This window comes from Gymnodraco acuticeps, unplaced genomic scaffold, assembly GCF_902827175.1.
Source record: "Gymnodraco acuticeps unplaced genomic scaffold, fGymAcu1.1, whole genome shotgun sequence".
In the NCBI taxonomy this organism is placed as follows: domain Eukaryota; kingdom Metazoa; phylum Chordata; class Actinopteri; order Perciformes; family Bathydraconidae; genus Gymnodraco; species Gymnodraco acuticeps.
In genome coordinates, this window is record NW_022991990.1 from 153,413 (window position 1) to 179,139 (window position 25,727).

At 38.7% G+C, this 25,727-nt stretch overlaps 1 pseudogene; it reads left to right on the forward strand.

Annotated features, from left to right (window-relative positions):
- Window positions 1-845: 845 nt before the first annotated feature.
- On the forward strand, window positions 846-24,477 carry LOC117536319 (annotated as a pseudogene).
- The last annotated feature ends 1,250 nt before the right edge of the window (window positions 24,478-25,727 follow it).

The following is a 25,727-nucleotide window of genomic DNA, read 5'->3' on the forward strand; positions in this document are numbered from 1 at the left end:
GTATCAAATCCAGTGGTGAGACACAATAAAAAAGACAACTGAAAAGAGTGTATTGGTCGTGTTTTTAAATCAACATTTTAGGCATCAAAAAGACAGAAGGAAAAAAATGTCTTTCAATTATTTTATTTATTTGATCATGTTTATTCTAAAGTTAGTTTCAGGAAATTCCTTTTTATTATTTTATGCAGAGATACATTATTTTGCCATTACATACACATGATACATACACATAGGTCACGTGACATTGTGACTTTTGAGGGATTACATATGTGAATATAACAATAATCAAAGGGCTGCTTCCTTAAACACATGTTGCTAATATTTTCTTACATTTTAAATAATAATGTTATAATGCCATCCATTTATCTTCCCAAATTCAACCATGACAATTGATGAACAGTGGCAACAACAACAACAACAACAACAACAACAACAAACGTATTTTGCGTAAGTCTACGTCTGTTACACTATATGTTCCACACTCTTCTTGCAGCCTCGTGTTTATGATGGTGTAATTACAGAGAATGTTTCTGTTCATGGCCACTGCTAATTAACAAGTTGCAGAGGCACAGGGGAAGCAAACAAACTCGTGGTGATTAATGAGGACAAAATGCTGGGAAACGACTTAAATGCACACATCGGTTAAAGGTGGTAAGCTTAATGTATGACAATATGTTGACGCTTTCAAGAGTGACAGATGTATCGTCTCAAATGTCTTGATTCCTCGAGAAATGCGGCAGTGTGCCATGTGAGGGAGGCGCAAAATGAGATCTTGACCCACTTTTCCTCCTTCTCTCTCCTCCTCGGGTTGAAATATGAAACCTGGACCATTTCAGCCAAGTCTGTCCCCGCGCTCCCAGTTCCAACACTGCTCCGCATTACCCGGCTTCATTTGGCATTTTTAGTCCAGTTTTTCCGCTTTGACATTACATTTTTCATACTTTTTGATTTGTGCGCACCACCCATTTCACCTAAATTGAATCATTAACCCTCCTTGCACGAGTTTGGATGTGTTCGCGAATCTTGTAAACTTTTGTTCATGCATGTGGATTCAGAAATATCCGTAACTTCTCATTTTCAGTAATTCCCATTGAGTTAAAGCATCTCTCCGGGTGGCTTTTTTAAGGGACGCTGGTTGCCATGATTGCAAACTGAGCAATAGAGACGTGGAAGCATCGCATGCATCCTTTTCTTTTGTCTTTGTTGCATCTCTTAATTATATAACTGTCTCTGGGATGTAAGAAAACACTCGACAGTTAGTTTTTTTCTTTTTATCCACAAAGGAATTAACTTGTTTTGCACCGAGGAACAACTATGGCGAGGTTTCTGTTGACAATGCGTCTTTTTCTGGTTTTATTCGGATTATTTTTGCTCTCTTATCCATGTGCACGAGCCGAGCCGGAGCAGCAGGAGGAGGAGGAGGAGGAGGAGAGTTCCTGTCAGGGAGCTTTCGACCTGTACTTTGTGCTTGATAAGTAAGTGGAAACAGCTTTTAAAGGTTTCATATTAATTGAGACAAAATAGGAATATCATTGGCATGTTAATACAGGCGGTTTTTCCAGGTACAGGAAGCTGGCACCAAAAACAAGCCAACATCTGGATTTCTTTTTCGTGTTACTGTCTCTTTAAAAGCGGTACATTTACTTTATGCAGGTTTGTCTCATATTGAGGACAAGAACATAATGACGCTTATGTTCCCAACAGGAGAGGATGTATTACTATACCAACGTTTTAGCTTTTATTATGTGTAAAGAAGTACAAAAAAAACTAATGTTAAGAGCCAGTGGTGTAAAGTAATTAAGTACACCTACTCAAGTACTGTACTTAAGCACAATTTTGATATGCTAGTATTTATATTTTCTTCTACTTTCTACTTCTATACCACCACAATTGTAAATGGTGTAACTCCACTACATATAAGTCATTCAAACTAGCTGCACCTTTACCAGCTTTGACAACACTTTAATGATCAATAATTATAAAACATATCATATTTTTCTGACACGGACCAACCTGCATAACAAGTACTTCTACTTATACTCAAGTACAAGATCTGAGTACTTCTACTTTTACTCAAGTACAAGATCTGAGTATAAAAGCACCAAAAACCAGCTAACATCTGCATATGCCTTTCGTGTTACTGTCTCTTTTAATGCAGTTATTTTATCTAAGTCTGTTTCATGCAGGAGGTGAATTAGACCATACTTTTAGCGTTTTAATATGTGTGAGAAGTACTCAAAACTAATGTTCAGGGCTATGGAGGTAGCTGATTAGCACAGCAGCTCCAGCTGTGCGTGCGCGTGTGTGTGCCATGTGATGACGCTGGAAAGGAGGCTGACTCCCAGAGTACAGTTTGCTGAATAAGCAAAAAGAGGGGTGACGATTTGAGTGATATCTCTCTTTCCCTGCAGGTTAAAACACACTCAGTCTCTCTACAAATCATCTGTCACTCTCCCCTGAAAATGAAAAAAACCTCTGCAGCTATTTTTATTCCCAACCCATTTCTTTCTTGCTCTTTGCTCACCGTTCACTCTTTCATTTCCACTCTCCGTACGCCCACATAGGAAAAATGCTGTGGTTGTGTGACATCTTAGTGCTGGACTTCAGCCGGGGGGGAAATAAAATGTCAGAGAAAGCAGGGGAAACTTCTAGAGTCCCAGCCTTACTTTCAATGCCTTTACTGCACAAGATGCCATACATTCAAAGGCAGTACGCTTTATGGCACATATGGAATACAGGAGTTATCCTCTATTGCACACTGCACGTTAATGTTGGATACAACTCACAGATAAAAGATCTAAACCTTATTGTTATAGTTGTGAATCATCCTCATGTTAAATCACTGGGCCTAATAACTTTTGCAAACAATGAGAAAAAGGGAAGGTGTGCAAAGGGAAAATGTGTCTCTCAAATTTCACAATATCCCCAAAAAAGACATTGCCCCCAAGATCTAGATAATAAAAGTCACTGTCCTTCATTAAACCCTAATCCTGTATTCATTTTAGACCCCAACACTGTGTATGCAATAAAAGATGGGCTTATTTCACATTAAACAGCAACTGTATGCACTTAATTCTACATTTTAAAAGTGGCCCACTTTTTTCGGACAAAGGGTTCTCCAATTATGTGTGTTCCTACACTGAATTACAACTCTATATTCTACATACTATGGTGTAATATTTTGGATTGAAAGGATATTGCAGAATCAGCTCGTGTCCTTCCCCTTTACATTTACTAAGCATTACCAGGAATGGGGAGGGGAACAAAAAAGGACAGGAAGCAGTAACATTTATAGAAATCTGGTCCTAATTTGGAGAACATAATCCTGCACGCACCCACCTTCTTAAGTATTTTTAGGAGGGGATTTTGTCTGAGGACATATTACAGAGAAAAGGGAAGTGTCTTGAAGTTAAGCATCACTTGTTGTGACTGTAAAACATCCACTGGGTCACTGCACCTGACACATCGATGACTCCCAGTGGGAATCAGTGCACAGTGACAGTTTAGAAGTGGACACAAAACTGCTCCCCAGATGTGGAGTGCTTCATTTGGCCCCGTGGTAAACACTGACACATGGTGTAACTAATAATTTTTACCACATCAGATGCTATTGTTAGCTGGTCTGCATGCTTTACTGCCCACTCAGGGGGTGAATAACAAGGTTTAGACATCAGTTATGGACTTCAAATAAGAGGAAGCTCATTAGACACCTACCTCAAGCCCCCCTCAACAACATCCTTCAGGCATGAGTAGGTTTTATGAGACATGGTCTGAGTCTGAACTCCTGGTTTATATGGAAGGAGTCAAGTGGGTTAAAAGGGGTTTCATTATGCAGCGTAGGATAGAGGTTATTTACACCCTAATAGCACTTCCTTTATCATTGTAAATCATAACGGACTATGTTTGGACATCTAGACTACTGTGTTGCTCATTTTGTAAATCCCCAAAGGCTGTTACAATTATTATTTCAATTAATTGTAAACAGGACAGGAAGGAAGTTCATTTACAGTGAGTAACACAGCATAATAGATTGAGCAATTGGTTAAGCAGAGAGCATACTGTGTGTTGTTATACTTTGGCAACAGAGGATGCCATTTGTCTTCTATGTATCACTGGTTGAAGTGGTTTAAATCAGTAATAGCAGCTGTAGTGTTAGCCACATCTCTCAGGAACCAATACTGGACGATTGGGTTCAGTACAAAGTAAATCATAGATGTTTAGCACCCATGCAGGCAGTTGTGTTTCTTTTATGAGGCAAGCTGAATAGTTAAGCCTTAACCATACTGTAATGGTTATAAATGAATATGACTAAGAGTTTAAAGCCACACTGGCAGATCTAAGAGGCTGCACTTAAGCTAACGAAACCAACGTGCTAGTGTTTAGCAGGTCTAATGTTTACCATGTTCCTGATGTTGTTCATTCATTCATTCCAGATTTTTCGTGAGGATAGTGAGAGGATTTGACAGTAATTAGGAGAGACTGCTGCGACGGCTAATAAAATTGACTCTAAAGACATTTATTGCATTCTTGGGCAGATGATGTCACGCAACAGCATCTGCACTGAAGGGCAGAGCTGCAGTCTGAAGGGTAGAGGAGGCAGCTAGTGCCAGTCAGAACATCTGGGCCTAGGTTTGGAAAATGTTGGTTTAAGCAAGACGCATGGGAGGCTGTGGCTCAGTGGATAGCGTGCTGGACTTCGAATCAGGAGATAGCAAGTTCAAATCCCACTGCAGTCAGCATTTCGTTGTGTCCCTGAGACACTTCACCCCAAATTGCTCCTGTGGGGATTGCCCACAGTACTGAATGTATGTAAGTCGCTTTGGATAAAAGCGTCTAACAAATGACATGTAATGTAATGCATTATCCTCATCTGCTAAGTGACCTGTAGATACAGTATATGCTATCCTGCAGCTTTACAATACCCACGAGGCGTCAAATTACTTGTGAAGCGACCTTGGGTCCCCTGAAAGGCGCTATAGAAATCGAAGCTACTATTATTATTATTATTATTAAAGGGTTAGGGGCAGCAAAACAACAAGACTACGAGGTTGGCCCCAGCTGGTGTTAGACTGCAACGTTAATACACAGGCATTAATTAAAGCTATAAGAATACACATGTTGGGGTAAATGGAATAGTGTCTGTTCACACATATCAGATAGGTGGAATAACAGAGTGAAATGGCACATAATACAAAAATAATGCTTGTTTTCGCCTTGTGATTCATATCCGAGCCAACATTTTGTGAGTTCTTCCTTGGCCTATATGCTTCACTATTCCGGGCCTGTTCATTTCCTGTCACCTTGGTGGCAAACACACAAAGAAATCAACAACTCAAAACTGAATAACACACAGTAACCTCACTAATGGAGGTAACGATGCTGTTGATTGAAAAAACATGTTCCAAACAACTCCCTGCCACTTGCATTTAATAATGTGTGTTGTGGTTCATGGTAGTGAGACGTACAACACCCTTTCAATGATTTCTCCACTACTCTAACAAAATCTAAATAATGTCACACAGAAGCTTAAAATCTACAGCTAGTGGCTCTGTAAGGCTGCACATTGTTGAACTTTGAAGCCAATGTACAACTTTTGTCCATCATGTGAGGCCAACTGGCTTAAAAATACTTTTTCCAATAAACGTACATCATAAAAAAGTAGTCTATTCTCTTAACACATCAATGTTTAATCCATGTAAATGCTAACAGCATGCTAACACTGCAAGAATGCTAACATGCTGATGTTTAACACCACAACGTTAACATGTCAAACATTTTTGTTTAGTCTGTTAACATTAGCTAGTTAGCATTAAGCACAAAATACAATGGATGTTGATGGGAATGTCATAGGTTTTGCAAGTATGTGGTCATAAAGTTATTCTGGATTCATTGTATGGAAACCATTAACATCTGTAATGTAATAGCAATTCCCATACAATGGCCCTATTCTTCGACTTTTACTTCGATGAGACACTTGGTCCAAAGCAGTAGAACGACCGATCGACTGACCGAGAGATGGCAGTCTGTATAGCCATGCTGCTAAAAAAAAACATAGTATAATCTAACAGCTGATGGAAGTCTCCCACCTAAAACTCCAAAGGCATGATGTTGCAAAACTTGAGGACTTTGAGATGCTCTATTAGATGGTTTTCTCTAAGATTCTCATGTGGATGTGTGAAGTGGGACGGTCGGATAAGTCACTAGCACCTAGCGCCCCCCGTTTATAATTTACTAGCGGTACTGAAGCGGGCCGGTCGAGATGCCCGGGCTGATTTTTAGTCCCAGTCCGCCCCTGCCTTCATATAGTCACTGTGATCATGTGTTGCATTCCTTTATTCCCTATATTTCTGCATTGCAAAACTTGAGGACTTTGAGATGCTCTATTAGATGGTTTTCTCTGAGATTTGCATGCTGGTAAATTTAGATAAATGAAACTATAGCCTTCAAACAGTGGCGGACTGGCCATCGGGACGTTCATGACGAATGCCGATCGGCCGGTACCGAAGTGGTAAGTCAGAACCACCCCCCCCCCGTTGACATTGTACTAGTGGTACTGAAGCGGGCCGGTCGAGATGCCCGGGCTGATTTTTAGTCCCAGTCCGCCCCTGCTTTCATATAGTCACTGTGATCATGTGTGCATTCCTTTATTCCCTATATTTCTGCAAATTAACTAACAGGGTGTAAATCTGCTGATTCGGAGTGGGTGGGTCTCAGCTTGGTGTTTTATAGGGAACACAGAGGCAGAGGAATGGTTTATGAGTGTGTTAATATGGGAGATATAGGAATGCGCCTTTGGGCCAAATGTTATCGTTTACCTCTGGATGAAAACGGCATTTAACAATCTTGTTTATGTGGATTTAGGCTGATAATTGGGTACAAATCAGAAGCAGTTCTTGCACATTATTACTATCAAGGCCGACTCCAAGGAAGGTGAAAGTACTGTGAACCAATCAGTCTTGTAGGAGTTGTAGGATTTGATTATCAACCGGCATTCAAACAGACACATGTAGTATATTAAACAAGTTGTTCTCTGCACTTTAATTTAGTGTCATTTCCTTCCAAACAGGCTCTTTTCAGTCATGTCTTTTCAGTTTTGATCAGACTCCCATTCCATCCATACAAGTTGCCTTTCTTTGGTTCACAACACTAGTCCTGCTTTTAATAATCATTCAGTATTTTTCTGGCAGGCTTGTTGTTGTGTTGTAGTCAGTTAGCATTAGCGTAACATATTGGCGTTAAGTCATGCTGCCTGAATCCTGACAAGTCAGCGGAAAAACCAAACTGCAGCTGCAGTCCATAAATATTTTTAGATTTGTCCTCGGGGAGGAATACGTTCTAGCTTTGGAATGACACGAGCTCTGTGTTTTGTCATTTTGTCTTTCGCATCGTGCTTTCTCTTCGCCAAGTAATGTCTTGTTAAATTATATTGGGGGAGGCGTGTGGCGCAGTGGATAGAGCCTTGGTGTTGGGATCAGGGGGTCACAGGTTCAAACACCACTGCAGTCAGCATGTCGTTGTTTCCCTGAGACACTTCAGGGGACTGCCCACAGTATTGAGTATGTAAGTCGCTTTGGATAAAAGCGTCTGTAATGTAATAATTTGCTGTCTGAAGACCGTAGGGACTAAAGCAAAACAATAGGTTTTAATGAAATAAGTAAAAAATTCAAGCTCCGTTTTTTTTAAATGGGTAAATATCCCCTATTATAGTGTATATAAGTCTCTAATGAGTGACATATATCATTAGCTGAGGTTGTGCTGATTTCTGGGATGTGTAAAACTTGATTATACTGTAAAGAAATGACAATTTATAAGGCAAAACACAAGAATATACAAAAACGGAAATGTCCTATGTGGGTCTCAGTGGGTTAAAGGAGTGAATGCCACCTATCTCCTTTGATAATATCTGACACAGGACTCTGACTCGCGACTGAAAAAGTGCATGACAAAGAACATTTTAAAAGGTCTGGTCTTTTTTAAAATGTTTTTATTTCTTTATTAAGGAGTGCAGATTTAACAGACAATACAACCATGTTTCACATTTCCTGGTTTTGGGTTCTGCACTTCTTTTGTTACATATAATAAAACAAACAGAATCCCCCCTTCCTCACAGGAACTGGACAATCGGTCACAGCATTGTATCGCTCACACATCCTGATACATGTCACATGATAAAGAGCAAATAGAATAACTAGAGGGGGACAAATAGCCTTAGTCAGGGGGTATACTTTCAATGAACTAAAATATGATATAAAGGGCTGCCATTTCCCATAAGTCAGAAATCTTTTGCACACATCTCACATGCCTTTCCAGCAGCTATTTATCCAATTATTCCAAACAATTTCTCCTGGTTTTGGAATAGATGTGCAGCATTAGCTCAGGCAGTAAAGACTTTGACTTTGGCAAAAGCTGTAAAAGTAGGTTAGTGGTTTTAAACAAACAAATCCTTGTGCCCAGTCAGTTAAATTGCAGCAGCATCATTGGCTGCAGGACGGGGTGGTGTGGCTAGGCCCAGCTGGAATGGTAGACATAATCTTTAGTGGAGTTGGGACTTTTTTTTTTGTATTACATTTTTCCTTCTCCGACACTTTAAACCGTGAGAACGGAGCTTAGAGCCACTGAGACTTCAGACCGATTAAACATTTTCCCACATGCCGTCATGCCATTTCAGAGAAGTGCTTGCTGGGTAGTTACAATAGGACTAGGTTGATATATAAAGTTTGAAATTAAACAGCTGTGCAGTTCAGATAGAGTTACAGAAATAAAGGCATTGTTAACAACTCCCTGAACGTCAGCGTATTCTCATAAGGTACCTCTAAGACATATTAAATATAAGGCTTGGCTGTACCGTGGACTGCTTATCATGTTTAAAACTATTAAGCAGACTCTTAAAAAGTGGCTTACTTTTGTATTCAACTAAAGTAAACATCGAGTTTGTATTATTTCCATAAAGTACATGCAATGCAGTCTTCAAGTCAACTGTATTAATGTATTAATAGTGTGACAAACATTTATTCAGGCTTGGCGTTCACTGTGTCTTTTTGTAATCGCCTGTACTTTAAAAAGATCAAGACACACACACACAAAGACATACACACACAAAGAAAGACACACACAAAGACACACACAAAGACACACACCCACACACACCGTCTGATTCATTTTCTGCAGACCCAGACATTGTGAAATCAGCCATTCAGCAGAAAAAGGCATTATCAACAATGACTGATGAGGATATTTTTGTTCTTCAGGTCTTTCCAGCCCCGTGGGACACATTTAGAAAATGTCTATCTCCTCTGGTTATGCACCGTTGAACAGTAATGATGCGTATGACCTCCCTTTGTGCTGACAACACAAACTGCCCCGGATGTTACATGAACTGATGTAGCATTGAAACTATGTATAATTTTGTCCAAACCTAGCTTACATTGGAGCAAGATGCTCATTTGGGAAACACGCTGTGGGTGTCTGAGTTGATTAAGACATATGCAACATCACAGCTGAATGGTTTTCAATTAGGCAAACCCAACCTCAAGTACACCCCTCTGGGAGCCTTAATGCCTTAATAATGAAACCATTTTACCACAGAGTGTGGACGGTTTGACATCTTGTTTGGTTTATTACTTTATGGAATTAGGATACATCATTGACCAACCACCATTGAGCAGTGGTTTCATTGACATTAACACAAACATGGAAACACAACCTCAACTGAGTCAATGGAGGGCATTTGTTGCCCTTTATTATAGATGTAGCAGTAGTTAGAAAACATGGAAAAGGTGGATAAAAATGCAACATTTATCAACAATTGGACTTGCAGTTAAGTTAAAGAAACGAGATGGCAACTCAAGGCCAAAACCCCTATATCCGATGTAGCTAAAATACACATAATTTGAGTATTGGCCTAGTCGTGATTCGGATTTGCTCAAAATGTTATGGGTTCTTCCTTTGCCAATGCTTAACACTTCCACCAAGTTTCATGACTTTTGGGTGACTGTGGCTGCGAGGGAGTGTGGTCGTCTTTCAACCAGAAGGTTGTGGGTTCGATCCCAGCCCATGCAGTCAACATGTCGATGTATCCTTGGGCAAGATACTTAACCCTGAGTTGCTCCCGATGGCCAACGGTGTGTGAATGTGTGTGAATGTTAGGTCCTAGAGTAAGGTACACTGCTCTGTATGAATGGGTGAATGACATGTAGTATGTATAGCGCTTTGAGGGGTCTTAAAGACTGGATAAAGCGCTATATAAGTACAGTCCATTTACCATTTGGACAGGTAGTTGTTTAATAATCCTCCTGACCAAAACACAACTACATCATCAGATGTTCAAACCTTCCTTTGATAGTGCGTTGGTGTCAGTGCTTCATGCTGTTTTGTATGGAAGCATGTGTTGGTGGAAGCAGGCCGGGAAGAAAGTTGGACTTACAGTTTCATCAAATCATGTTTCCTTTGGCAGAAACATTTGACACTAGAGCCAACAGATGTCTCACAGTATCTCACTCCCAGTCGTTGAGTTTTACTGTAATCTGGCTGGTGAAGCTCTTCATCTTCCCTTTGCTCTTCCCTTCCCTTCCTTTCCTTTTCCTTTGTGTCTCTTTCTCTCAGCCCCTTTAGATGGCACACAGCCAGACACATGCTCTTCATCTTGTTCCCAAAATCTGTCCGATCAAGAAAACACTGTCGCTCGGCTTTTGATGATTTGCCATGACATAACGTCAAACTTCTATTGGGGCTTTGTCAGTCATTTGCGACGGCCCTCACATCTCGAAACCTTTGATTTTCTGAGCCCAAACCCCAAACCACTGAACTCAGAACATTAAAATTAGATCAAAGGATTGAGAAGGAGGAGAGACACCACATTTAATAGTTTCATCAAGATTCATAGAACGAAATGGCCCACTTCCTTTCCCAACACTGTTTGCACAGGTGAGTGAAACTGCAAGCTAGGCCTCGGTCCCACGACTTGAGCCACCTCAGACAATTGAGCCGTTCCAATGCAAACAAGACACATTGTGGTACAGAAACAAAGATAAGCAGCTGAAAACCAAAGGTGGGAGTCCTCAAATTCACCTTGGTGTTAAGTAAATACTAGTAATGGAACACTTTACATAAGAAATTGGCCCCTGACGTTTCTTCAGGTCAGCGGCTGTGTGTGTGTTTGCAATCCTTGTGCAACTATTTCTGTTTGCGCGGCACATTTTATTAAACATCCAAGCCAAACATCTCCTCCTCCTTGAACTTTTATATTTTTGGAGGATTTGTTGAGCTTGTAAGGTCTTGTCCTCTTGCTTTGCTCACTCAGCTTTAAGTGGGGGAATCACATCAAGTGAGAAAATGTTTTGGTAGGATGTTTAGATAACCCGCATTTGTATCTTTTCAACAAGACGAGGGAAATCACCGAAACCTACAAAACAAGAATATGTTATTTTCTATGCTTTTATTATATTTGGAGCAATAGTCTAGATCAGGGGTGTCAAACTCAATTTCATCGCGGGCCACAAATATATAATATATATATGTATATATATACAATAATGTATTATATTACATTATTGCCTCTGAATTGGATTATTATCGGATTGGATAATAACTTAGTAATTAACTAGGTCTGAAAGCAGAAGTCCAGGGCAAATAATTGCATGTCTCTTCAGTGCGCATGTCACAAAACAAGATGCATTGTGGGACATGTAGTTTATGGGCAACCTGCTTCTGTAAAGTGGCATGTAACCGTATAATAAACGTATTATATTCTTTGCAAGCTCTTGCGGGGCCACATAAAATGAAGTCGCGGGCCGGATTTGAGACCCCTGGTCTAGATGTTGCCAGCTTGGGTGGCCCTAATGAACCCAAACCTAAACCTCTAGCTTTGACAGTTTCTTGGTGTTTTTTACTCAGAAAGCGGCTTTCCTTTTAGCCACTGAGCAATCCATTTGTTTGCTTTTGTTGGATTTTAAGACGATGAAGATTGACTATGAGCTGGCTCTCATTTCAGCTACTGTTACTGAAATGTTTGTAGCTGCAGAGTGTTTGTTTTAGGTTTGAAATGCCAATAGTTTCGACATCTGCAAAGTAATTGATCGTCAACAACTCTATCAACCTCTTGTATATTTAAATGAGCCTGAGAAAAGTTGTTGGTTCTTTAAAGTGAAAAAGAAGATTACAACACTCAGTATTCTTCTAACATTATCCAGTATACCACACGGATCATTCAAGGTCCTGTTTGGCAGGATAAATAGCCTTGAATGACTTAGGCATGATGGGAAAGTCCCTGGTATTCCCAGGCTGTGTCTACCCCCAAAAGCCCGGCCAAATAATTACCCCTCCGCTGCCCAGAAATAACACAAAAACACCATAGGGTATAACCTCCAAGAATCGCAATTGAAAGGCAAATCACATTAGTAAAAATGAGTTTCCATTTAAAGTTTTGGCCACGAAGCAGTTTCTGATTTCCAAGGAAACTCCTGACTTTGGTTCTGGTTGTTCCTGTATCCTCCAATAACCCAATGATCAAAATACATTGAACGGAAAATGGCTAATTTACTGAACAAATGTTTTCTCATTGACCCAAGGCAAGTGAAGCGGATAAGTTAGAAATACTTCATTTTGTTTATTATGTCTAGACATGATTCTCGAATAGTTATATTTTCTGTAAGTGCTGGGAACTGATACAACCAAAAAGGTAAGCTAAGATAACAAGTCAGTGTTTAGTCTGGTTCCCATTACACGATGTTTCAAACTGACCATTTTTTGCAGTCAACAATGAGGTAAAAACCCCCCAAAAAAATCACATGCATATGTTTGGATTTTACAGAAGTAGAGACTCCTTAGTGGACTCAGTGAGCTGGGGATGAAATGCAGCAATAAGCTAGTTAATTCCCTTCAATTTCAACCTAGCCTACCGTTTTTAGTACAATCAAATATGGTAAGCAAGGCATTCTTTCTTACCATTGCGGTACATGCAGTTTAAAATACTAGAATGGTTTTTGAGATTTGTTTTCAAACCCTGTGGTCCACCAACAAGTAGTGAGAAGTGTAGCCATGATGTACCCATCAACCAACAAGTTTGTCAATATGTTTGAACATGCAGTAAACTAGCAAAGACAAATGCAATCCATAATTAAACATTGGATGACAGAGCACTTGAAGATTGGATGAAGGTCCAACATGAACAACACCAAAGGCTTAGAAATTGACACCATTGACACTTTGAATTGCCGTGTGCTGAAAGGTGCTATATAAATAAACTTGCCTTGCCTTGCCTTACCAGTATTCAATAACCTTAATACCATGCTAAGATTGACCATTTTATTAACATAACACCTCAGAAGACTGGGAAATAAATTCTTATCCAGCCTGTTCCGACCCCTTTGAGTGGACGACATGTCAATGGAAACTCCAATAAATTGAATTTGAGCTAATCCCTGTGATGGGTGTTGACCTTCTGTCCTCTTTAGAGTAAAAGCAGGCCAGTTCCAGTACAGTATAATGCTGTAACATCAGTTAGTCCACACCTAGAATAACATTCAGTCATCTTGGGACTTTATTGTAATTAAGCATCATCCTCTAAACAGGCCTCTAGCTTTACCACAGTCAATTAGCTCATTTCCCATGTGTCATCTCTCCGTTAAACTCGTTAGCTAACAGATGACCTGCTGACTGGTCACATCATGCCGGAAGCCGTCTCCCCCTTAACGCTCACACTTAATAAAATTGCCTTACATAAACAGTCTGCTAAGAAGAAATGAAGGTAGCTACATAAGGAGTTCTTTTCGTCCAGTTTTATGGAGGTGTCCCTGGGGAAACTAGGACCTTTTCCCCCAGCCTTCAGGGCCTCATTCAGGATACAGGAGGGTGCTAAATTACACACCAGACCACGCCACCTGCCTCTTTTATCTCAACAGGCCCCTTATGTGTAGTAGAGGCTAATCAGGTTAATGGATTTGGCTCACTGCCCCAGTGTTGTTTGTGAAGAAATCAATGCATTTGGAAATGAGCTATATGAGCTCAAATCTGCCATAATTCATCTCTTCTCTTTTCTGAGATTAATGTATTTGTATGCATAGTCCTTGTTGAAATACATACATAATAATTAATGATTTGACACAAAGTTAAGAGACTGGGCCCCACCAAAAGGGTTTTATTTTTTCAGCATTTTATGTTTCATGAAGTCAAGTGTTTCAATCAGCCTACATCTTATAGCCTACTGATGTTTTACTCCTTGAACCCTACTGCTTTACATTTGGGGACAGATTTTAAACTGCATTCGAAACTGATATTGTTGTATTGTTTTTCTATTTGACCTGCCTTTAACGATCTCTTCAAATGTTAGTTTAAACGCAAAGGAACCTGGGAACATAGGGATTACCCTGTATGTGACACAAATGGGATGTTCAATATTCTTTATGAAAAGTTGGCTTAAATTTCCCTCAAAGTTTTAGTGACAGTGGGAGCATGTACAAGCTAGTTATCTGTGGCTATCACGAGCTAAATAGCCTTCTAGCCTTCACGTTATATTTCTTCTATTAAATAAACAAAACATTACTTGTTTTAGAAATAGTTGCAGCAGAAAGTCACTGTAACGTTGTGTTACAAAATACAGCTTGTTCTTGCTGTGGGGCTAATGTCTTTACCCCCTGTCGTTTTTGGCTAACAATGCTGTATTTTTCTTGTTTGACTGCTCTACCATATGGAGGTCAGTGTGTGTCTGATAGACAGCTTAAGGCTTGACAATTGGATTTAAACTCTAGCTGAACAAATTGTTTTTGATCTAATACACACAAAGAAATAACATATACAAATGCTAGTAATTTAAGCTCCCTGCTAACTTAGACTAAAGGTGCATTAGCTTCTTAGCTCTTATGCTAGCTTTATTTTGGTTAGCATTGAGCCACTGAAAGGGTATTTTTTGCCTATTATTGTTCTATTTGTTGTGTTTTAACCATAGGGTTTTAACCAATTCATGTGCACTTATGACAGTTGAACTCATAATTATGTAATTTTTTCTTAGGTCTGGGAGTGTGAAGAATCACTGGGAGGAAATCTACTACTTTGTGGAGATGTTAGCTGAGAAATTCAAAAGGTAAGATACTCTTCATTATCCCATTGATGTTATTACACTGAAGCCATCAAATATGACCGAAACACTGTGGATTTACGTACGTGAAATGTATAATTTAGCATTTTAAAGGACATCCAAAAGTCTCTCAACACTTAAAAGCCCCTCTGTGCTCGGCTTCCTGTAGCTCTGAGATGTATATCACTAAAGAGAAACACACACTTTACGCAGCAGTTAGCCCGGCGGAATAAAATAAATATATGTCCCTACAGCTACAGTACAGTCGGCCATATGCTAAGTCACTTACTGTAGCATGCAGGCTGATGTTTAACTGTGTGTGTGTGTGTGTGTGTGTGTGTGTGTGTGTGTGTGTGTGTGTGTGTGTGTGTGTGTGTGTGTGTGTGTGTGTGTGTGTGTGTGTGTGTGTGACAGCTACAGTTGGCCATATGCTAAGTCACTTACTGTAGCATGCAGGCTGATGTTTAACTGTGTGTGTGTGTGTGTGTGTGTGTGTGTGTGTGTGTGTGGGTGTGTGTGTGTGTGTGTGTGTGTGTGTGTGTGTGTGTGTGTGTGTGTGTGTGTGTGTGTGTGTGTGTGTGTGTGTGTGTGTGTGTGTGTTGTGTGTCAGCTGCAGAGACTACAGGCAGGAAGGTGTATGTGAGCAGCTTTAGTTTCACAGCCTTTAGAGGACTGCATGCTTTCAATGGACAAAGCCTTAAGTGTGTCAACTTACATCGTTTCCCCTAAATGTGACTCAGATTTGACATATAATAGGGATTGAACAATAGGAAGCACTGTTGGATCATTGTACACGTCTTGAAATGGGTCTTGAAATGGATAGATAGATAGATAGATAGATAGATAGATAGATAGATAGATAGATAGATAGATAGATAGATAGATAGATAGATAGATAGATAGATAGATATGTAGCTGTCCCTTTTGACTCTGACAATATATTTCAATTATCCTGTACCACAATCAGCAATTAGAGATACTAGATTTTCTCCTCTCATGGCTACATTTTAGGGATATTTCAAAACAATTCAAGATTGAGAAATAGAATACCAACATTTCTGCAGATGTCTTTCAGCTCGAGGGTGGTTTTGTTTTGTCCGTGCCACTCAAAGGCCACAACAACACCTGGAGCTCTGTGTTGCAGAAACACTATAGACCCAACACTTTTTGCAACTCCAAAAAATCTGCATTCATTTACTTTCTCTCACAAACACTGCAACACATTTCCAAAAAGACTTGTTTACATTCATGTAATGCCTTCCATTTTCACCGTTAAACAATAATACCAACTTTTGTCCACATCTGAGGGTGCAGAGAGTTTGTGAATACTTTTAGTCACGCACAGAAACCGGCACAACACAAAAAGACATGTTGCGACTCTTCTGTCTTTGTTTGTTGTGATGCATTCAACAAGCAATTCGTACACATGTTGGAGTGAGCTCAGAGGCAGTAAAGTCCACAATGAGATATGTATTGTTTTAACGGAACCCAACTTTAAATCAGTTTTTTTTCAAAGGAAAACATTGAGTCGCTTTCGCATGATTCCTGTAACTCAATGTTTCTGATTAATAACAGATGTAGAAATGATATTACAACATTGTGGAATGAGAGAAATCACCTACCAGCCGTTCAATTCTGTTGCATTTGGTCTAGCATGTATCATCGTCAATAATTAGATCTGCTGGGACTTTCTCATGCACAAAGTGGGCTGTTGACGTGTGATAATTGTTCTTCTGTTCCAGTCCCATGCTGAGGATGTCCTTCATTACATTCTCCTCCAGAGCCTCAACCATCATGAAACTGACTGAAAACAGGTATATTAATCATCACTGAAATGTGTTGTGGTAATTTGTGTTATGAATAAATGTTATTATTCTTGCGCAAATTGCTCTTACACAAGAGGAACAATCAGCTGTAAAGTAAACTCTCTGTTAAAACCAGAGTGAAAGCAGATGCTCTCCGAACTGACATGAAGCAGAAAGTTGGCCCCCGTAATAGTGTTGTTCCACAAAGATAAATGTTATTATGTGAGAAGTAATATCGTCCAAACTGTGTGTACACTTCCAGCAGAATAGTCTTCATCTTGCTTTAGTGCTGTTAAGTTAACAGAATCAGGTGGAAGCTGTTGCAAAGCAGAGGTATTGAATTCATTCATCTAAAAATAAAGCCTTATCTGGTATTCAAATGTCTTAAACCATCTTTCAAAAGTCTAAGAACTTATGATTTAGGATTTAATTCATCATTTTTTCTGAAGTGCTTTGTAAAAGTTTGACATGTATAAAATGTTCTTTTCGATTTCTTCAATTAATGTCAAAAGAGCGGAAAATAGTCTTCAATTTCATTCCGAGTGACAATAAAAAGGTCTTAAATCTAACTTTCCTTAAAATGTAGGAACCCTTTTTAAGGATGGAGACATAAAGTACATACTGTAACTACACTCTTGACAAGTATCATAATACAAATGCAGATAATAATAATACAATTGTGTCTTCACAAAAACTTCTTGAGCAGCTTGAATGGTTTCTGATTGAAACCAACTCTTGTGTTTTCTTGTGTGCAGAGTGGAAATCAAAAAGGGTCTGAACAATCTGGAAAAAGAGAGACCTGGTGGAGACACATTCATGAACCTTGGCCTGCAGAGGGTGAGCTTTGTCTTAATGTCTTGTTGTGTCATTTTACACAGAGAATCTTGCATTCAAACTGGCCAATGAACTAGTTTAAATGTGTAACCTTTGTATGAAAATGTCTTCTTCTTTAAAGGCAAACGAGCAGATAACCCAAGAGAACTTTGGTATGCAACAAAATAGTTCTTTCAATACTTTCTTTAAGCTAAATTGTGCATTATGTTGAGGTTAAAGCATGTTTTTATGCTTTTCCCAGGCACGGCCAGTGTGATTATTGCTCTGACAGACGGAGAGCTGCAGGAACATCAGCTCATCACCGCGCAGCAAGAGGTATCAAAGCCAGACCTGCAGCTCCTGAAAAATAAAGATTTAAAAGCGTATAAATGCCAGTTTTCTGGAACTAATTCAGTTTATTGCTTGTGTTTCTCAACAGGCAGAAAGAGCCAGGTCTCTTGGAGCGATTGTGTACTGTGTCGGTGTGAAGGACTTCAATGAGACTCAGGTAATGCCAATAAATGTAATGTGTGACGCCACTTATACACTTATATCTCCTAAAAGTTAAGGTTTAAAATAAAGCAAAAATTTCCCAAATTGGGGTCAATAAAGTACTTATCTCTCTATCTATCTATCTATCCATCTATCCATCCTCCCTCCGTCCATCCGTCTATCTATCTATCCATCTATCTATCCATCTATCTATCCATCTATCTATCCATCTATCTATCTATCCATCTATCCATCCATCCGTCCATCCGTCCATCCGTCCATCTATCCATCTATCTATCCATCCATCCATCCATCTATCCATCCATCCATCTATCTATCCATCTATCCATCCATCCATCCATCCATCTATCCATCTATCTATCCATTCATCCATCCATCTATCTATCTATCTATCTATCTATCAAGACAATACCATACAAGTGCTCAGGAATCCAGACGTGTGGAAATGTTGTTATGTCGTGTCTTCAGTGGCCCCTGTGCAATCTGTCTAACCCATAATTTAAAGTTTCCTGAAAACCAATCCAAGAGATATTTTGTTCTAACCTTGAGCTTCCTCTCAGGATGCCAACACACAAAGTTGGAGTGGAGAAATGTCTGTAACTTGAATAATACTCAACAATTAGCTTCAACATTTCAACATGATGAGGAAAGGATGATTCAGTGTCCTGGAAGTTAAAGATATTTGAGAGGATATGAGGCCCGGTCAACCTTCAGTAACCAGACGTGGTCTCACTAAAGTTTATACAAGATGCATTTGATTGATTGTAAATGATTGTAGATAATGTGTGGTCATTCCTGGTTTTACAAAGTGTGGGTGCAGTTCTTCATTGTGATTTTCCTGTTTATTATATATGAAATTGTGTCACACTTGTACATTTTGGGCCAATTTTTGCTTGTTAGGAAATGTCAAATTGTAGCTGTTGGTTTTCTGGATCATTTTACAAACGATCGGGAATAAAAAATAGCAAATCGGTGTATTTCCATGAACTACTTTGTACTTTGGAGCTAAGAAACCAGGCAGCCTACAATCGTTTTGTTAGAAGTTGGTAGTATATGCTTCACTATATGCATGGCTGTAATCTGCCCACAATAAAAGAGTAGAAGAAGAAGTGGAGGTTTTGAACTGGGAAAAAAACAAGAGATCTTCAGGATTTAGTTTTAATTGGGAAAATGTTAATTGTTCCTTTATGTCAGCTAGTATTGGCAATATTTCATGCTGTCCTAAGACAAAGATAATAAATATATATATATATATATATATATATATATATATATATATATATATATCTGGGAATACACCAACAACTCGTTTGGTTACTTTGAAAGATCTGTCCAGGGACGACGGATAAAAAAAAGCCTCTTGACTCACTCCAATGTTAAATAACTTTTTAAATAACATAACAAATACTTTTAAAAACTGTCACTTTAGTTTAAAGATTGCTACGTCACAACTGATTCAGCAAAGTTGTTTCCGTAACCAATTCTGAGCATTTTGTTAAAGAAGCAAAAACATCTCAAGTGAGCGTAGAGTCGTCTTTGCACAACGGAGGAAGTAGTTCTAATTTAATGTTACTTCAAAATATGCATAACATGTGTTAATGGAAACATATCAACCACCTGTGAATACTGGAAGTGAAATCCTGTCTTAACACACTTTCATTTCATTTTTATTTGTTCCATGAAAATGAAATGATAGCGTGTTAAGATAGGATTTCACTTCCAGTATTCACAGGTGGAAGACATTAGCCGTGTTTCCATTAACACATGTTCATGGTAGCACAACTTAATGTATAACAATTATTTACAAACATGTCTCTATAAACACACCGTAACCGAAAGGAGCATGGAGAAGAAAATAATCTTATGTTACCTGACCCTTTCTCGAAAAAGTAAATAAATAGAAATAGATAGTCTATCATTCATATGTTCTTATTCACAGCCAATCACAACAGTATCGTAGGAAAATAACAACACCGAAACATCACATGTACAATGAACTTATTCAGTCAATTGATTCCTACCTAATGTGGTTACTTACCTCTCTTTCCTCACCTCTCCCTCTGAAGCTGGCCACCATTGCGGACACCATCGAGCACGTGTTTCCTGTGATGGGCGGCTTCCACGCTCTCCGAGGAGTCATCGATTCGGTAAATAAACTCTTCTTTGTGCCGGAGAGACTTCCTGTAGCTTCGGTCCACGTCCGTGTATTTATCCATGAGTCTGTCCTGCGTTTGGACAATTATCTTTTATGAGTCCCTCGGTGAAAACTGACTTAAGTTTGAGTACACAGAGCACTTTGTTCTTCATCAGGCACCTCGTTGTTTTGCATAGTGTAAGAGTTTAAAAGCAGAAATACTGATTTATAGTAAACGGACACAGTTATAATCAAAAGTAGTTGTTCTTACTTTTGAACTGGAAGTCTTTGTATACACTGAAACACATATCTACAGAGCAAAGTAAGCCGACTGCAACATGTGTTTCTCATGAAATAAGACAATATTTTCACCAGATTCTCGTTGAGTCTAATATAAAATAATATATACTATATAAAGCATAAGCCCTACCACATTTAGTTACTGTTCCTAACACGGCACCACACATGCGTAAGTGCTATAAACTCAAATGTAAATGAAATATCAAAGAATATAACACTATTTAATAGACATTTTCATAAAGGAACTAAGAAAAGCTTGGAGCCATGTTGTTTATTCAAATGAACTGATATGTAGGAAATAACTTGTGTCATAAAATCAGATGGAAAATCTACATTTTATATTTCCCTCTAATGTTTTTGTGTGTTCAAAACAAGCATTGCAAGTTTTACAAAGTGGGACACACAATAAAACATGAAACGGAAAGCCTTAGAATTTTTTTTATTGTACTGTTGATGACCAAGTCTAATTTGTTAAGTTGTACTAAAGAGTTTCATTGTAGAAAATAACTTTCTCCTCAATTATTCCTCCAGATCATCAAGAAATCCTGCATTGAGATTTTGGCGGCCGAGCCCCTCCAGCGTGTGTGCAGGAGGTGGGGAAACACACACACACACACGCACACACGCTCACACACACGCTCACACACACTAGTGCCATCCTTCCATCATTTCTTGATCTGTGTGTGTGTCTCTCTTTTTCTCACGTCCGTAATGACAATCCCAGACACGTCCTTATATGGGCGTCCAGGTCACTTACAGGAAATGATTGGCAGTGGGAAAATATTAAAGGGTCTCATTAAAAGGATTAACCCTGAGAGAGAGGCAGTGGTGATATTGAATGTTCTCCAAGAATATTAAAGTTATTTACTAAGAAAACCACATTGCTTCGCTCCTGCATTTTGTAGCTCTGTCATTTACTTTCTGCCATTTGCACTAATATGGTTAACTTTAGCTATTTAGATATCTTGTTTTAAGCTGTTTTGTTTTGGTGACACAGTTACATGTTATGTAACCCAAACCTAAAAGAGAAAGCCATTCAGAGTTTGGATACTGCACTTCTAACAATGCTAGAGTTGGAGAGATGGCAAAAGTACATCACACATCCTTTACTCAAGGAGAAGTACAGATACTCGTGTTTAAAAATACTCTGGTAAAAGTAGAAGTACTGACTAAACTTCTTTACTCAAGTCAAAGTAAAGAGGCTTTGAAGTGTACTTCAGTAAAAAGTACCCATAGCTAGCAGCTGTTTTAAAGAGTACCTGACCTCCCTTTATATTAATAGAACAATAATGTCATTGTTAGCTAATGAATGTTTCCATGCTGAACAACGGCAACATGACAACGTTTCCATTGGTCCCTCTTCTTTAGAGAAGACCAGGAAATGATGGATACACGGATCGTGTTCAAATCAATAGGCACGCAATGACTCTAAAGAATAATGATCACGCATCAAACACACATTCAGACTAAAGGAACCAGCTGTTTGGAAAATGAGAGAAGTAGAAAGTACAGGTATTTGAGTTCAACATGTAAGAAGTAGAAAGTACAGGTATTTGGGTTCAACATGTAAGAAGTAGAAAGTACAGGTATTTGAGTTCAACATGTAAGAAGTAGAAAGTACAGGTATTTGAGTTCAACATGTAAGAAGTAGAAAGTACAGGTATTTGAGTTCAACATGTGAGAAGTAGAAAGTACAGGTATTTGGGTTCAACATGTAAGAAGTAGAAAGTACAGGTATTTGTGTTCAACATGTAAGAAGTAGAAAGTACAGGTATTTGTGTTCAACATGTAAGAAGTAGAAAGTACAGATATTTGGGTTCAAAATATAAGAAGTAGAAAGTACAGGTATTTGAGTTCAACATGTAAGAAGTAGAAAGTACAGGTATTTGTGTTCAACATGTAAGAAGTAGAAAGTACAGGTATTTGTGTTCAACATGTAAGAAGTAGAAAGTACAGGTATTTGGGTTCAACATGTAAGAAGTAGAAAGTACAGGTATTTGAGTTCAACATGTAAGAAGTAGAAAGTACAGGTATTTGAGTTCAACATGTAAGAAGTAGAAAGTACAGGTATTTGGAGTTCAACATGTAAGAAGTAGAAAGTACAGGTATTTGGGTTCAACATGTAAGAAGTAGAAAGTACAGGTATTTGGGTTCAACATGTAAGAAGTAGAAAGTACAGGTATTTGAGTTCAACATGTAAGAAGTAGAAAGTACAGGTATTTGAGTTCAACATGTAAGAAGTAGAAAGTACAGGTATTTGAGTTCAACATGTAAGAAGTAGAAAGTACAGGTATTTGAGTTCAACATGTAAGAAGTAGAAAGTACAGGTATTTGGGTTCAACATGTAAGAAGTAGAAAGTACAGGTATTTGGGTTCAACATGTAAGAAGTAGAAAGTACAGGTATTTGGGTTCAACATGTAAGAAGTAGAAAGTACAGGTATTTGGGTTCAACATGTAAGAAGTAGAAAGTACAGGTATTTGTGTTCAACATGTAAGAAGTAGAAAGTACAGGTATTTGTGTTCAACATGTAAGAAGTAGAAAGTACAGGTATTTGTGTTCAACATGTGAGAAGTAGAAAGTACAGGTATTTGAGTTCAACATGTAAGAAGTCAAAGTAAAAAGTCGTCAGAAAAACAAGTAGTGGAGTAAAGTACTGATACCAGAAACATGTACTTAAGTACAGTAACGAAGTATTTGTACTCCACTACTTCCCACCTCTGCTGAGTTGAACACATGCTGTATAAAATGTAATGTTGTTTGCCTAAGAGTATAAAAACGATCAATGTGTTGGCCTGTGTCTCCAGAGTCTTTCCAAGTGGTGGTGAGAGGGAACGGATTCCTCCACGCCAGGAACATCAACCAGGTGCTCTGCAGCTTCAAAATCAACGACACCGTCACAGTCAGTGAGTACACACACACACACACACACACACACACACACACACACACACACACACACACACACACACACACACACACACACACACACACACACACACACACACACTGGGCTTGTAACTGTCTAATATGTCTCAGATCAGCCTCGGTTTGGGTCATTTTCAGTCTTTTATTCACTGTATTCATTGTATTTCTCGTAGGCAAACGTTGTCAGATCAGAATAGCACCCTCAAAACACTGTATTTTTACAATGTGAATCCTAAAAAATTGATAAAAAATACAGTGAATGGGTTACTTAGATTAGATTATGAACAAAAAAACTGTTCCTACTATTTGAATAATCAGTTAAGCCTTTTTCTTCTTGCAAAAATGTCAGAACATTTTATTTCCAGCCTCTCTAATAAGGAGATGTGCTGCTTGTTTCAGTTTTATAACCTAATTAAACTTGGGTTTTAGATAAAACACATTTAAAGACATCATGTTGGACTTTGAGAAAAGCAAATCTACTTGTTTTTCCTATTTCCTGACATTTTAGACACCTCAGACTTAATGACATAATCAATAAAGAATTGGCAGATTAATCAAATATGAAAATAACCATTAGTTTTAGCTCTTAAGTGGATCCTCAGAGGAAGAAACCTCATCATTCTTCTAGTTTCATGAGGGAAAATGGTCAAATTCAAATAAAATATCAGCTTTGTCAACATTCATTCAGAAATATATGTGTCTGTCTTTTGAAGCACATATACAGAGATCAAAGTGTAGCTCTTTCACCTCTAAAAGCACATGTCTAATGATTATGTTTAGTTCACTATAATACACAGACTGAGGAGTGCTTATTTATGTATTGAAATGTTGTATTTCCTCCTAGCGGAAAAGCGGCTAGTGTACAAGACAACATTCCTACTGTGCCCAGCTCCTGTCATCGAAGAAACTTGGAAAGTAGGTGCCTCTTATTTATGATTTCTTATTCATCTCTAATTCTTTCACTTTAAACAGAGAGAAAACATCTGTACACACACACACCACACACACACACACACACACACACACACCACACACACACACACACACACACACACACACACACACACACACACGAGCACACCAACACACACACACACACACAACACACACACACACACACACACACACACACACACACACACACACACACGGCAAGTTTATTTATATAGCACTTTTCAACACAAGGCAATTCAAAGTGCTTTACAAAAAATGAAAGACATTAAGAAAATGGCATTTAAAATCAGTCATTAAAAAGAAAAGCTAATCAAATAAACATTAAAAGAAAAAATACATGGATAAAGTTACAGTGCAGTTTAAGATGTGAATAGTTCAATTAAAAGCAGCGACAAAAAGAAAAGTCTTCTTGCTGGATTTAAAAGTAGTCAGAGTTGCAGCGGACCTGCAGGTTTCTGGGAGTTTGTTCCAGATATTTGGAGCATAATAACTGAACGCTGCTTCTCCATGTTTAGTTCTGACCTCTGGGGACAGAAAGCTGACCAGTCCCTGAAGACCTGAGAGATCTGGATGGTTCATAATTTAGCAGGAGGTCAGAAATGTTATTTTGGGCCTAACCATTCAAAGCTTTATAAACCCGCAGCAGTATTTTGAAATCTATTCTTTGACACACAGGAAGCCAGTGTAAAGACTTCAGAACTGGAGTGATGTGATCCACTTTCTTAGTGTTAGTGAGGACTCGAGCAGCAGCGTTCTGAATTAGCTGCAGCTTCCTAATAGATTTTTTAGTGAGACCTGTGAAGACACCATTACAGTAGTCGAGTCTACTGAAGATAAAAGCATGGACAAGTTTTTCCAAATCCTGCTGTGACATTAGTCTTTTAATCCTAGATATATTCTTTAGGTGATAGTAGGCTGATTTAGTAACTGTTTTAATGTGACTGTTGAAACTCAGGTCAGAGTCCATGACTACACCTAGATTTCTGGCTCTATCTGTTGTTTTGAACATTGCAGACTGAAGCTCAGCGCTAACTTTTATACGTTCTGCCTTGGCTCCAAAAACCATTACCTCAGTTTTATCTTTGTTTAATTGGAGAAAGTTCTGACACATCCAGTCATTGATTTGTTCAATGCACTTACTCAGTGTTTGAATTGGAGCATAGTCTCCTGGTGAAATTGTTATGTAAATGTGTGTGTCATCCGCATAGCTA